We start from the raw sequence: 15696 nt of genomic DNA, 5'->3' as shown, positions 1-15696 counted from the left end.
CGCTGGTTTAAGATGTCTAGCGTGAATGGGAGTCGAAGAATGAAAATTAAGCAGAGATAATGAGACCGCTAATTAAGTAATTTGCTATTCCATTTAATTCGTTCTTAGACGATAATGCTCGTTTCGTGACGTTATTTATTTCTCGAATTATTTTTGGCAAGCTTCAATTTTAAAAGAAAAAGAAGATTTGTTTAATTTTCAAATCGCACTAATCAATTCTAGTTTTTATTAATTTCTTAATTTCATTACATAAGTGCACGATTAGTATTCGATTCTCAAGAGACAAATAACCGTTACAAGCTTATTTATCGCTTTTGTCTATCGATCCTATGCAAATTTCCTTCCACGAGCAGTTTCACAAATATTTCGAAAAATGAATTGTTTCTGGCAACAAGAAAATACCGAAGCATCCAGAAGCACGATTCATCACGGGACGTGTTCGCGTCTGGGCTACACAGTTTATCGTGTAGCTGATTCCGTATTTTTGGCAAGGGAACTTGCATTTATCCGTAATCTCTCGCAAACCTGCGAGAAACGTGTTCGCGAATACCGCAAATCAGTCACTGCGGGACAAACAACGTGCCAACCTCGTATCTGAGATTCCACGCATGGTTTCCGTCGCAAACACGAGGAAATCCACATGCTTCCCCTCAGACGTTTATCCACCGATTGAACAAGCAACTTCACCGAATGAAACGATCGTTTTTAAATTGATCGAACCTTAGTTAATTGCACAAAAACGAAAAAGGGGATAAAATTACAGCCTGCAACAAAGTGCAGCTTGATCGATAACGTAGAGGGGAAGATCGATAGAAAATTTTAATGTATTATTAAAATATATTATTAAACTGAAACGATAAGATCAGCTTGAGATTGGACAGGTGGTTCTACGGATTTATTAGTCGCGACCGATAAACGGATGCAATTTATCGGGACATCACGCCGGTGGCATCGTGTATCGTTACTTTCTAATTTATACATTTAACGTCTCAATTTATTCCGCTGAAAACTCCCTCCGCCATCGTCTAATGCGGATTAATTGAACAACGAACATGAAGGGTCGCGCGATTTATGCGAGTAATTCATCTGGTTATCGTGGCATTGATTATTTGTGGAATGTAAAAATCCTGTATAATTTTCGTGGTAATGGATGGAGCGCAAAAAATGGTTGATGGATGGACTTTTTGGGAGATTTAGATGCACGAGTATCTGCTATTACTCGTATGGAGAAATAATATCCGTCGCGTCGCGTCGTTTTCGTCTGTTCGATGGCTGAAATAATTTTCACATTCAGGAATTTTATTCCTAATGTTTACTGCATTTGTTAGTGTAGTTTACGAATGTTGAGCTCGTTCAAACACATACTCTTATCATATCTTATCGTGTCTTCATCTTATCACAATGTAAAAAGTTACGGGTTTATCGATAGGTCGAAAAAAGAACCAAACAAAAATTAAACCACGTGTGTACATATTTTTCATTCTAATAACTCGAACCTTACATATCGAATCAAGATAAACTTGTCAAGATCGAGAACATCGTCAAGATGAGAAGATACTAACGAAACGCGCAACAGCAAGCGAAGTACTGTTCACTATCGCCCACGATACTGTGTGGTCTTTTTAGATTTTAAGCTCTCACGTTGATCGATCGATTTGCTCTATGCTTTTCGCTTTTCGGGATCAATCGTATTCTGCGTTGCGTTTACGCCAACGTCACGCAATCTTTCACGAATTATTTTTATACGTAATACTTTCCGCCAATACATGTGCTTACTTCATGATGGCATTAAGTCTAACAGAAATAACCAACCAGACCCGCATTCCTTTATCTAGCCATCTTCTCTTCTCTATAATACGCACTTCTCAATCCAACAACTCGAAGCTTACACATCTTGTCGCGCGCGTTGGTCTGTTACCTTGATGAAGAAAAGCAAGGAACGAACTATCTCGTTCGATCCCTCGCGTAGGTAGCTGAAGGCTATCAGACTGAGGAACCTTGGAAAACATCATTAACAGCGTTTAAAGGCGCGCGACGGTTTAGGCATGGCACGCTATCGGCTAACGAGCAAACGGAAGAATTACGACTCGGTTGCCGATGTTCCGTTTACATTCATGATATCACGACATCGTTTAACGGGCGCGGGAAATGTTTGCTATTAGCGCAAAATTGCCCATTTGCTGGCCAAGCAACACGTTAATTTCTATGATTTCTGTCCGCCCTGTGGGCCTTGTCCAACCATTTGGCTCGTCTCCTTGCTTTTCTATTTGCCCCGAGGACCAACTTTTCTTTCCCTCGTTCTAGGCCGCGAGTTTCCTCTTTTTGTTGATCCCTTGTTGCACTTCCAGGTATCCAGCCGCGTGATTACCGCAATTTACTCGCCGCGACGCGAGTTTCTCTCTATTTCGATGGCGCGAAGAAGCTCCAAGTCGCTCGTGGCGTTTTTAGGCAAGTGGCAACCGTTGACTTCGCTATCAGATTTCTTACGTTTCTTCCGAAGGAGATCTCGCTGCGAGAACGATCATGCCAGGTGTAAATTAAGTTATTAAAGTCGTCCGCTTTTTATCCAACGCTGAAACCGTTTAACGGTTATTATGGGCAGGATTAATCCTCCTGACGACTTCTCAGACTGGACGTCATGTGCTTTGGATGGCGTTCTAATTTATGATAGTTGGTTATAGTGTTCTTACGAGGAGTTGATTTGACAAGAGTTAATTGTGGCTCTGATTATCCTATTTGAAAGAAGAGGAATGTGTAGTAATCGACGTGCTTCGTGTTAGATCTATGTCTAGGCTTGTACGATGTGGACTGAGATGGAGTTTTTCAAACTTTTGTTAATTATTAATGTTATTTCCTTGTTATTTGTTAAAAACGTATTCAACAATATTCCATGATGAAGCAGGCAAGTCGTACAACTGAATTTCACAGTTAAAATTGCATAGTAGCTATTATTTATCAATTGCATTTTATCATTTAAGATAATTATAATTTACTACCTAACAAATTTTTCAACAAAATTGTAATATTTCTCTTCCGATAATATTGGGTTGACAACTAAGTGATTGCGGATTTTTTCATTAGGTGGTTAGTTGCCAACCCAATATTACTCTGTTGTGACATATTTCTGTTTTGCATTGGATTTTTTAATTAAATTTTTTAGAAAAATACGACTTGATTTAGCTACTACTTTCTTGTGTTACTGATCAGTAGATTGTCATAATCCGCGTCTTATGAACATCGTTCTTCGCGCTAACATCATCCAAAGTGAATCACAAGGTGAGTTTTCCTTGCAAGAAAAGGATACAGGTTTTCTGCGAAAATATCGAATTATCGGTGTCAGTGGGGTAACATTTCCTGAAAAACACGGCAACAGGCTGGCGCAAAGGTTACGGTTAGCCTGTGGGTGTCGGTTATACCGCGCTAATGTCAAAGTCGATCGAGGCGTTAGCCAGAGCGAATTGTTAGTGCACGCGCGATACTTTTCCGCTTGCTCACTCGTTGCCTCTTAACGAGCACAATTTATACGGCCGTTCATTATAGTTATTCAATAATTGACGGTTCGCATTGTGCTCGTGCCGGATTCCGGGGTCAAACCCGAGTGAGCGCCAACTTTAATTGCGCCGAGTCAGCGCACGCCAATAAGGATTCTTTTCGTTGGCTTTGAATACATAACGAAACCATGGCCGCTTACGATTTTCAGATAACAGGCCGTGTCGGTTGCGTGAACGCGTAAATCAGCCTGTATGCGAATTCCTGTTTCTTCGGGGATAATAGGGTTTCGTTGATGAAGTAAAGAATGTTTTAAAAGGGGACGCGATGTTGTAGAATATTATTACACGTTGCTGTTGTTCGTTCATACTGCTGGATGTGTTTACCACGAATTCGTAGTTTTTGTGGAAATGATATTGTATTAATTATCAATGTATTTAATGGAGCAAAATGTATTAGACTGAACGTAACTGTCTGTCGTTTCTCGTTCGTTGCAATATCTGTTTGTATTATTGTAAAATACGTTTCATGCACATAGTCTGAAGCAAAATTATCATTCCGTATAGATATTTAATCTATCTCGCTTTTGTACGCGATATATGTTTAACCATAGACAAATTTTCTTTGATAAGAAACATAATCAATCTACATTCCTGAGAAGGATAAGCTGTGATCGTGGTAGCATGTGTTCTTGTTACAGTGTCCCGATTTTATTGATAAAAGCTATTCAATATCGTTTGTTTTATATTATTTTACCGTTAGTGTGTTATTATATATTAAATACAAATGGATTATTTATAAAAAGTTACATGAAAATGGTGTAAACATTGATTCTTATACAATAATACAACATACGCGGCAATAACTTCGAGAAATATAACATACAGTATAATACAAATATCAACTTATCTTTTCTTTCAACAACGAAAATATTCCAACGAAAAAATTCTCGTCCCTAGACGAAGCAAAAAAAATAAGCATATAAGCAACAAAATTACAGAATCTCAAAATATCATACGATAATCTACAACCACGAGAATCCTAAATAATAAGACGGCACAAACACATGAAAAGTCTGTTTAAACGTTTGCCATATTTACCAGAGAATGCATCTAGCTCGCATACTAGAAACTCTAATCCTAATCCACCCTAGATACAAAGCCATAACAGACACAACCTGCAGCTCGTGTACGAAACTGCGACTCAACGAAAGGGCTAATAAGGTTTGGCACGGCGTGATGGTCACACGTGCAAGTCGGACGAAACGCGAATTACCGTTGTACCGCGTAACACCCTCGCGAACATTATCGTCTCCTTGCCTCGTAGACTTGTTTATGGCTGACCGTACCGCGTGGCTAATGGGCATCCTATTAGTCGCTGCTGAACCTAGAAAAATCCTCTGGCGGCCCTCTAATGCGCCTCCGCTCTAATAGAATAATTCTCCTGCCGCATTAGTCAGTCCGCGACTCTAATCACGATTGCGGAACGCGCGCGGTGGCTACGGGTGAACCGGACGAGAAAAAAGGGCCAAGTAGGGGAGGCAGGAACGCGAAGATAGAGCGCGGTATGATAATAATTGAATTAAGTGAACGTCGCTTAATGACACTCGTTACATTACCGATGGCCGGGTCGCAAGAAAGCACCAACGCAATCGCGATCTCACGTGTAATACGACGTACAAGCTGCCGACGAAGACGATGCATTTTACATTAGCGGCATCGCACAGTATTCTGAAAAGGATATCAGATCGTGAAAAAGTTGTAATTTTCATTATTTTATGGTACTTAATTCTTGGCTTCTTTAGATTCTTGTATTATAAAGGATCCTTAACGCTAGAACTAACCGGCATTTGAGACGTAGCTATCTCTACCAAAGTCAGTCGAAATGACCGGTCTTTAAAAACTACCTAATAGTAGGATATTTTTATATTTATTGATCTATTATTATCGTAGAAAAGGAACTCCATGTCCTGAAATCATAAAACTATATAATAACAATTTTAATAATAACAATAAGTACAATAATGAAGAATATTCAGTACCAAAACCTTTGGCAACAAGAATGTCAAAATAAATTTCCATTGGTAAATATAAGAAGTATAATGTAATAATATAATAATGAGCGTAATAAGCGTAATAGAATAAATAAAATACAAATATAATTGTATTAGTCTGTTTTTTGGGCTATGAAGGTTATTCGAGTAAAGTAACGTGTACATACGCTGGTTCACGAAAATATTTCAACGTTTACTAAAAAGAACCTTCATGTCCATATTGCAGATTAACCATATCGAAGATTATAACAACGTCTGTAAAAAGGAATCTGAGATACTCCAAGTCTTCACAACGAACTCTATTCATCGAGCGAGTGTTGATTATTCTGAAAGTTCGAAATTAATACTTGTATACGCGAGTCTCTTAGTAGTTTGTGTGTTAGACATTTTTTACCATGTTCTGAATGGTTATTTATTCTATTGTAATATTTACATGCATTTGCAGATTGGTTTCAAAGCTTGCGAATATAATCATGGCGGATGTATCTTATTACTATAATGCTAATGAAATTTCATTAACACACATCAACGATATATTTATATACAAATTTTCTACGATAGGCGTTCAAATACTTGCAGAATCTTTTTATGAATATAAAGTTTGTAACCTTTGTATTCATTTTCTTATTGGTTTCAAATTTCGCCGATATAATCACTGCAGTCGTGTCGTATTACAATTACTAACAAAATTTCAAAATATTTTATATAACACGCGCGCGATACACACATACAAGTTTTTTAGGAGAAGAGTTCGAATACGTACACTTTCGTAAGCCAATGTACCTGTACCATTCAAGTCGATGAAATTCCACAAAATTTCAAGGGTGTACGAGCCGCGTCGATGATTAGGGGCCGTTAATTGAATTAACCGCAGGACTTGTCAGTCGAAAACATCATGGCCTGTTCCATACGACGGTTAATCGCTTGACAATTCGTTGCAACGCGTGCTGTCCGATTATAAAGGCGCTGTGAAGGAACGTAATTTCCTGGCTGCTCGCTTTTGTGTTAATTGCGAGCCATCCAGCGGCCAGGGATAGCAGGTTTGTTTTTCCTTTGAATAACAAGTTTTCTACCGACCAGAACGCAATTATCTGCCAAGTCGCCGCCACCACTGGCGAAACTTACGACCGAGCTTTCCCATTCCACTTGATCGAGCGACCAACCATTTGCAAGTTAATTTGTAAACGTTCACGGTGCGGTTGCGTCGGAGCCGGTGACATTTTTCTTCCTACGAAAATACTGATTTTTAGATCATTGAAATATCGTTGAACTGAAATACTCTTGGAAGTTTGATTAAAGGGAATCGAAAATAGCGAGATTTAGAAAATATATTTCAGCATGGAAATGTTAAAACTTCGAAGACGATTAGGAGCTTGAATTTGAAAACGTTAAAGTTTCGATATTATGACGACTTTCGATCTAATCTATCTTAGGAATTCAAAATTACTAAGATTCTGTGGTTGCTAAGGAATTATACTGCGAATTCAAAGTCTTGATAATAGTGGATATTTGAACAATTGAAGTTTGAGATTATTAAGAATATATTATTAAGAATATATTATTAAGAATATATTATTAGGGACTGAAGTTTTAAGATACTAAAATATAGAAAAGTTTAGATCTATTTTTTAAAAATTAGCTATATCTTTATTTCGTTAATGAAAGCATCGGTCTGTTGGTTTTTAAATAGGTCAGGTTTTCTTGAATATCTGGTTAGAATTAGATTTATTATATGTAACAAATATACTTTAATATGCTGGAACTGACGATCGACAAAGGGTCTTGTTAAAGATGGTCGATAAAGGATCTTAATTAAATAGTAGGCCTGTTTGAAATAACATTATAATTATGATTCAGGGACGCGATAAAGTTTAATAATGCAATTAAACGATTCTTTCACGATAACTTTGCATCGATTTTATTATTCCCGCAGGCGTTTTTCATAAGTTTCCCTTCTTACACGTATTCTCAGTTTTCTTTCTTTGCTTTTTTATTCCTGGTCCTATCTTCTTGTTTGTATTGTCTTATCGCTTTTCCAATCTTGTACCGGAGATGATAAACACAATGATAGTAGGATTCTTCGAAATTATCATTTTTCGGGTTGTACGACTGATTAATGAAACTAAATGATTCCTTGTTATTCAGATCATAAGATTATTACAATGTATAATTTCCCTGCTCCTTGTACGACGTAGGTTCCCATAACTCGGTAGTTTTAGACAACATATTTTCTGTATCTTTCAAATGAAATCTTCGAATGAAAAGATGAAATAAACGAAGGATGACTATATCCAAAGTATTTTTGTTTCTTGCTTACAAGGATGAAAGATAAAATATAAATATTTTATTTATATACAGTAGGTATATTCTACTTATAGAAAAGTAGTTTCCACTTGAGTTTCAAAAAATTTGTTCAATCAATAATATCGACGTATGCTTTCGCGAATTATTTTTCATTTCAACTGTTTCCTTAAAATTTATTCAGTTGAATATTTCCAATAATTAAATAATTTAAAACAATAAAATTGTATTTCACTCTTAATTCGATGTCAATTCTAAAGTGATACGATCAGAAGAAATAATTTTATCAATATTAAAAAACATTAAATGAAATTATATCATAGTCGTATAAGTCAATATAATATTTCCTTAAAATTTCATTACTTCCAACTAAATAAAATTCTTACTCAACTAAAATATAAGAAAGCGGTATAAATTCCTACAAATTAATTTTCATTCCTATTCTTGCTACCTTGAAATTTATTCTCAACTGAACACTTCCAATTAATAACGTTTAATTAATAGTACGCTAATATTAAACGAGTATTTTAAATTGTCATATACTCCTGCGAAACAATTATCATTTCAACTGCTTTTTTAACGTTTAATCATAAATGAACACATCGATTTCGCTCGTATACACATTCAACGATTCTACCCCGTGTTATCGCACACTTTTGCTCTTCCTTTGCGTCGTATGCTTCTTCTACTTTACTCGAAAACTAAACTTTACTCAAGGATAACAGGATGTACTTGGCGGAGGAGCAATAAAGGCCAATGAGAGGCCGCGAGGCATAATAAAAATGCTAATTCACAGCTTAACGCGCGTCATGTTTGTTTAACGAGAACGCTGAAAGTTTCGCGGCCGGCAAATCGGCCAGGTTGCGGCAACGATCAAAATGGTTGAGAAAATGTGTCAGAGAAAGGATGGTAGAAATTGGAGCGGCGCCACAGACGAATATTTTTGTCGATCGATTAACATCGGAGCTGATGTGCAATAAAGAACGGTATGCCCGTCTAATCAAGCGATTTGTATTGCCGTGAGTTGTATGAACTCGTGATACGCATACTACCTTCTATAGTGTGTCATGGATATAGATACATTGAAACCATTGAACAATTTGTAGACTAATTTGTGTATATTTGTGTTAATTGGAAGGAATATTCGTGTTTTTCTGTTAACATATTATTTTTATAAGTGGTTCAGTAAAATTGATAAATTTGATAGAAAGAAATTGGAAGAATTATATCTTAACGTGGGAATTTTTGTAAAGTAAAATGTAATACAAAAGGGAAAAGACAAGAAATTTTAATGCTTCCAATTTATTAAAGCAATAATTAAATTATTCATTAAAACAATTCATTAAGAAAATAAGATGAATAAAAAAATCTAATTTTACTAAACTTCGTAACACAAAATCTATACGCTAATTAGACAATTGATACAAAAATAATAAGACGCGTGCCTACTTTGAACTCATTAAAAATGCACATTTCTCTCTTTACAAGTATTTCTACCTTTATCAACAGAAATTGCTTTATTTCTGTTTTTAAGAACGAAACAGAGATATATAACGATTTGTTGATATAGTGTTTCTAAACAATACTTGAAGAACAACATTACGGTGTACAAAATTCTTATCTTAATTTTCATCTGAAATAGATTATTGACTTACTTCCTATTTAAAATATCATTTCTCGCGGAGAGTTTTATTCATAAGAAATAATCTTTCAATAAATTAAAACGTCAAGAAAATCAGAAATTTCCAGAGTCGCTATGAACGAATAAATTACCTATATCCATCATACCCAATACATTTTTCTTTCTATAGACACATACGATTCGCGGATATCTTGTAATCAACGGTTAAAACAATCGAATTAATATCAATTAAATTGATCGGTCGCAAGAAAGGAATCAATTTCAGCGAACGAAATTGCCCGTGTTGGTTACACGTGACTGTCGTCCTGCAGACGATGCGATGGATTGCATCACACTCTATCGCGGCGTTCGTGATGCAACCTAAAATGATCGATTGTTCAGGAAGATCGAGGACTTGACATTTTGCTTTACAAGATCCGTCTCATGGACCACCCGGTAGACACTCGAGGCGTTTGCACCTAAGATGCCGGCTTGTTGACCGAGAGGTATAGCGGTATACACGCGTGTGCGTGGTTGATTTTACGCGTAGAACAATATATGTGGACAATTAGCGGGCGTACGAACACGAAGAGAGCCACGCCGGGAGAAAACGAATTGGTTATACGGTTGTCTGGGTGGGAATAATGGAGTCTTAAGCTTTGCTTGGTAGACGATCGAGATAACTAATTGGGTTACTTTGACTCGTCTTCTTCGCTGGCCTTAATATTGAAATTAATATAGTGTGTAATTAAATCATAGAGAAAAGTTTCTGGTCGAATGGTAGGATTGAAATGTGAATTGAAGATAAATTGCTGATGAAGGAAATTTTCAAGTACATACCTCGATTATACCAACTAATAAATGTAAATTAATCGTTACATATGTTTGGATCTTTGATATTATTCGCATGATCGAATATAATATTTCTTTCGTATTAAACAAATTTATTTTAACTATTTTATAAATATCGACATTAAGTAGAAACATAAAATCTGGGATAAAAATGTGATAGTTTCGTTCGATGTTTTCACTTGTTTTTCAATCTTCCTTACAAAGGATCATCCGCAAATTTTCCATTGATCGATGTTCCAGTAATCGATCGTTCCATTAACCGAAGTTATAGCACAATAATTATTCTCGATTGTGTAAGAATTACGGCACAGTCGCAGAAGAGAATCTCGTAAATGAAATATCAGATAATATCTGGATTTAGGAATTTATACGATTGCTTGTTTTGCTAGGATAGAATAAATCAGGTTTGTGATTTGTGGAACTATGTATAGCAACGAATAGTATTCAAACGTAATGTATTACGTCGATAAGCTAATCAATTAAGAATTTGGAATCAAGAATCAAGAATTAAGAATGAATTGGAGAATTTAATCACATGTATGCTCTTTCTTCTATCTAAATTCAATTATCTTAATTAATGTTTTGTAGAAAATACATATGTTAAATGTTTAGACATTCTCGTATGTTAGGGCCTACTAACGATTCAGTATAGACGGATCATCGAATCGAAACATTTTGTGCAAACTATTCAAACTTAAAAATTCTTGATATACCAAATAATAATTAGATGTATTTTTAATATAAAATTAGTATACAACGTGAATAGTAATCTGAAACGTACATTAAGCGTTAAAAATGGTCCCATTAAATATCGTGACTTATTAACCAAACGAATTATTAATTTGTTTAATTACTTTTGCAATCTTTGCCAAACATATATTTGGGCTTGTAAATATCTTGTAATTTCTACGTACATTTTCAGATTGGTTTTTAATTTTACCAATATAATCGTAACTCGTAACGATCGTGTCTCATTACAGTTTAAATGAAATTTCAATATGTTTTATATAACATACGCCATATATATACAGAAATATTCTACGATAAGCGTACAAATACTTTCGTGAGCCAGTGTAATGCAATTTGAAGGTTCATCGTCGCGTTAATAAAACGCAGTTCGAGCAGCTTAGGGTGACGCAGGAGAACCTATGAATCAGTCCTGACCGCATAGCCGCAGCGTTTCACGTGCGCGCGTGGTCAGAGGAGGCAGAGCGACTCCACGTTCGGTTTCCTCCTCTGCACGAGTCGTCGCATGCGTGAAATCAGGGTGCGGCCACGTGTTGACTCTCTGCCCCTGTGTGTTCTGCCTATTTTGCGTTTCTTCGCGTCTTTCCCTCGGCTTACTCCTCGTCATCGGTCTTCTGTCGTTTTTCTGCCGGTTTCTGCCACCCTCATCGTCTATCCTCACCCTCTAGTCTGTCCATTTAGCAAATTGATTCCATAATACTACCCGCATCGCGGCTTCTGGCTAACGTGATGCTTTAAATGCTGTGTTACCGGCACACGCGTGTTATACGATGAGCATCAAATAAATTTCACGTAGTCTGCGATAAAAGGGGAATATCGTCAGGAATGAGTCAAAGAAATTTTTTTATAGCGATTTTGATAAGACGGATAGATAGATGTCGGCTTTTTTTATTTTTTAAATTTCTTTTTACCAGTTTGAAATAGTTTGGTTCTGAGATATTATTTATTATTAATTATTACTGCGAATTTTTTATAGGTTTATAGGAAATTTGAAATTGCAAATATGCACGTAATGCACTAACATAATATACAAAGATATACAAAATATTGAAACTATAGTACTTATGATATTCAATGGGTGAAATAAACATCTACTTAGATTCCATTTGATTGTTTGAAAGTACAAATTTCTATAAAAATCTACAGTATATTAATTACAGTAGAACTGCATTTATTGGGACGAAATTTTAGTTAGTTCGATTTTAGTTAATTAGATTAACACATTCGTTGCTACTCATTCTTAGAGACGTATTTTCCCTTTGTAAAAAATTTTTTTATTTTAAAATAATATATTTTAAATAGTTCGTTTCTATACATTATCCTCTATTTTTTTCTCTTCTTTCTGTCTAATTGTTAACTTGTGGAAGAATACAGAATCTAAAAGACAACGATTGCATTGGCAATATTAATTGAATAGTCGTGTCGACGCAACACGTGCGTTAGTAGTAAATTATTATTAAATGAACATCTGTCGACTGAATCTACTTATCTAAACGTAAAGTCGCAATATGTTCGTCCTATGAATTAAAACTTAGAAATAACACAGAGATCAGTGAATTCTTATTTCTGTATGAACTATAATTATAAACATATACACTTGTTTAATGAATCATTAATTGTTTAATCTTTATATTTAAGCAACACGTTTTAATTCTCGAAATATATATTCTATCTGTATAGGAAATATTAATTATTAATGTTAACATATTACGTTACTTTTGGTCAGAATTTCTTTAATCGAAGAATTAAAAATTAATTATTGGGAATTGGATTTATGATAGTTGCGTCATTTAGTAAATTCTGGAAAGATAGATTTGAAATGACAAATCCCTGAGTAAATAAATTATTACGTAAAAAATATTGGCAATCCAAGTAACAAGTATCTAAACGCGCGTTTCCCTGTTGACAACTTGGCAAACATGATCGGCAGATTTTTATCAACGTTTCAATATTTTATTTAATATCGATCACAACAGAATTCTGATATAGTCATTTTGAGGGAAAAACGGATTAGGTTGCAATGTAAAACTGGAGAAACATGATTAGAAGATTCTTATCAACGTTTCAGTATTTTATTTAATATCGATCACGATAGAGTCCTGATATAATCCTTTCGCGGAAGAAGCATATTAGGTTGCAATGTGAAACTGGTAAAACAGGATACGAAATTTCGAAAAACACGAAGCTGAAGTAGTTTGATTTATGAAGTGAGTTACAGTATTTTTATATCGACGAAAAATTAGTTAATAGGTAATTATATCGAAATTAAGAAATATATCTGGAATGTACTGATATTCGATAAAAGGAACATAAATGGTAAACTATTCAAAAATGATAGGAAACATGATATCTAATTAATTCAATTAATGATGAATAAAACATAAGTTAAAATTGTAACTATAGCAATTTTGGTTACAACGGTTAATTTAATTTTATTTTTTACTCTATAGTTTACATAATAAAAAGCAGTTACTTGTTTTTATCGTATGAAATGAATAATGCAAATTAAAACTAAAAAGCTTAGAATTCAGTAATTTGGAACCCAACAGTACCACTTGAAGATTAACCAATAAATAAAATACATCGCATATCATTGGAGAATTGGACATGCACACAATAAGCAATTCTTCTAAAAAAATTTCCACGAATAATTTTCGTTCAAAAAATGGTTAGAAAAGTTCCAATAAGAATTCCAAAATATCCACGTTCAAATGTTCTATTTTTTAGACACCGCCAGTTATCGATAGACTACGTATATTTATGCAAATTCATATTTCTATAAAGAAGAGAATGCAACTTAAGCAGAAATTTATTTTACATAAATTCGTGTACCTTTGTGCACTTTTTGCACTTTCATATTCCTCATAAACGCAAAAAATTCCGCGCTGTACTTCTAAACCTTTTTAATCGTCTCCTGCGACAGGAATATTCCGCGCGAATGGAAAAATGATATGAAAATCAGTGAATACGAGAGACCTGTCGCGTGAGTCGAAGGAGAAAAGCAAAGGTTGATAAAGAGACGAACGCGAAGCGATTTCTTAATTAGCCGAAGCGACGGGCCATGGTGATTTCGTTCGAAAGGGCCCAGCCTCACCGCGTTTCCCGGCGCACGCGTGAATCGTTAAGTCGATCGATGGCGTAATTAAGCGACGATTAACGAATTATCGGGAAGCAGGCCCCGTTCTTTCGTGGCACAGCCCGAAGATTAATGGTAACGTGTACGCACTGGGTAAATGTTCGTTTAGTTCGAAACGTGCAGACACGGTGCGTACAAAGTTGTACGCGCGAGCACGAAACCCACGACGAACTGCGCTTCGTTGAATCACGTGCGGTATCGATTTAATATCTGTGTTTGGTAACGATCCTGGATGTGAGATTAAAAAGAATATCTGGTGTTTGCGTCAGGATCATAAAAATCGATCGACGATGTAATATGGGCGTGATGTTTACTTGTTACTTTTAAAGGTGAAGCATTTTTATTTATTTTTTATTCAGCGTTTTGGTGTACGTTTTAGCGTTCTATGATTCCCTGGACTGCACTATGATTTTTAGATTTAATTTCGTCCAAATTAAGCGATGGTATTTTTTATTCTCTCTATCTTTTTTTTTTTTTTTTTTTTTAATGGGAATAATTCGCTGGAATTGAAAACCTATCTGGAAAAGAGCCAATCATGTTTGAATTGCTAATCATAGTGATTATTAAAGAACTTTGATCATTTTAGATTTAAAAAAGAAACAAATTTTAGAATTATTCAACTGTTTGATTAAAAAATACAGTCGGCATTTGTATATCTACTGCAGATCCCTATTTTTATAAAAAGTCTCTCAATGAATGTTGCTAATGTTTATTTGCTTGTTTCTGTTCTGTTAGCTCACAGTTTTCAGATTAATTGTAAACTATTGTGGAAGAGATAACGCATTGCAATGTTTAGAAAATTGTTAAGATTTCTTAGATTTCCTTAAATGTAGAAGTTGTTTCGAGCTCTGTAGAGAATTCAAAGAATGTGGCCCAATCTTTGGACATTTATGAAAATTTGTATAAGATTGAAAAAGTTAGACTAAGTTGGTCGGTACGCAAGTAATTTGAAAGATAGCAGTGATTAAAATGATGAAGCACCAACATCAAAAAGATTTACGACACTGATCCTACATTAACTCACCACGCAAACCCATTTATTTTCGAATTAGCGACATACATATTATTTCCGAAACGAACTGTACACTTTTCCCAAATGTTAGCGTTCTTCGAAACAAATTATTATGTTAATCGTCCTTTACTAGATTTAGACCCAATTTGAATAATCTGAACTTTCTAATTCTCTGAATAAGCGTTCCTCGCTTAATATTAAATCAGAATATTTTAAAATCCATATACGTAATTATACCAACTATCTGAAATATTATTATATCTGAACAATATTTAAATATTATATTCAAACAATGAACAACATTGTATGTCTCTTTCCACAAACGATACTTTCGTAATAAGACATTTTCTTTCTTAATTTTGTAATTAATTATATAATAAACAATTAACCATACAAATTTGATCGTAATCGACGATATGACATGTATTGTAGAAAATTAGTTTTCATTACAAGCCATTGAATCTTTCGCGACAGGAAAATATTCT

This window comes from Bombus impatiens, unplaced genomic scaffold (genome assembly GCF_000188095.3).
Source record: "Bombus impatiens unplaced genomic scaffold, BIMP_2.2 scf_0899, whole genome shotgun sequence".
Classification (NCBI taxonomy): Eukaryota; Metazoa; Arthropoda; class Insecta; order Hymenoptera; family Apidae; genus Bombus; species Bombus impatiens.
This window is presented reverse-complemented; position numbering follows the sequence as displayed.